The sequence below is a fragment of the Theobroma umbraticum genome, unplaced genomic scaffold (assembly GCF_002168275.2).
Source record: "Theobroma umbraticum cultivar Fairchild unplaced genomic scaffold, ASM216827v3 scaffold_130.0, whole genome shotgun sequence".
Classification (NCBI taxonomy): domain Eukaryota; kingdom Viridiplantae; phylum Streptophyta; class Magnoliopsida; order Malvales; family Malvaceae; genus Theobroma; species Theobroma umbraticum.
The window spans coordinates 3626529-3626734 of record NW_018397264.1 but is presented as its reverse complement, the minus strand read 5'-3'; the positions used below and the strand labels follow the sequence as shown (position 1 = coordinate 3626734).

Sequence of the window (206 nt, the reverse complement as noted above, 5' to 3'; positions counted from 1 at the left end):
TGCCTTGTTAAGGAGGCATTATCTAGTGAAATGTTGCTGGCAGCTATCCTCTAACTTAAGGGTGCGGAAGACAAAGTCTTCATTGGAGTGGTTTGTGGGAAAAGTACAAGACGTGTTTATCTAAGCACTTTGAAGCGATCTATATTGAAGAGTACTAATAAATCAAGCTGAGAGGTTTAAAGAAACTGATCAGTTTTGCACTTCAT

At 38.8% G+C, this 206-nt stretch overlaps 1 protein-coding gene across 1 annotated transcript in view; it reads right to left on the bottom strand.

Annotated features, from left to right (window-relative positions):
- The window catches only part of LOC110421421 (cellulose synthase-like protein D1), a 4423-nt gene that overhangs the window by 1373 nt on the left and 2844 nt on the right, over positions 1-206 (bottom strand). The gene's annotated exons all lie outside the window — the stretch shown is intronic.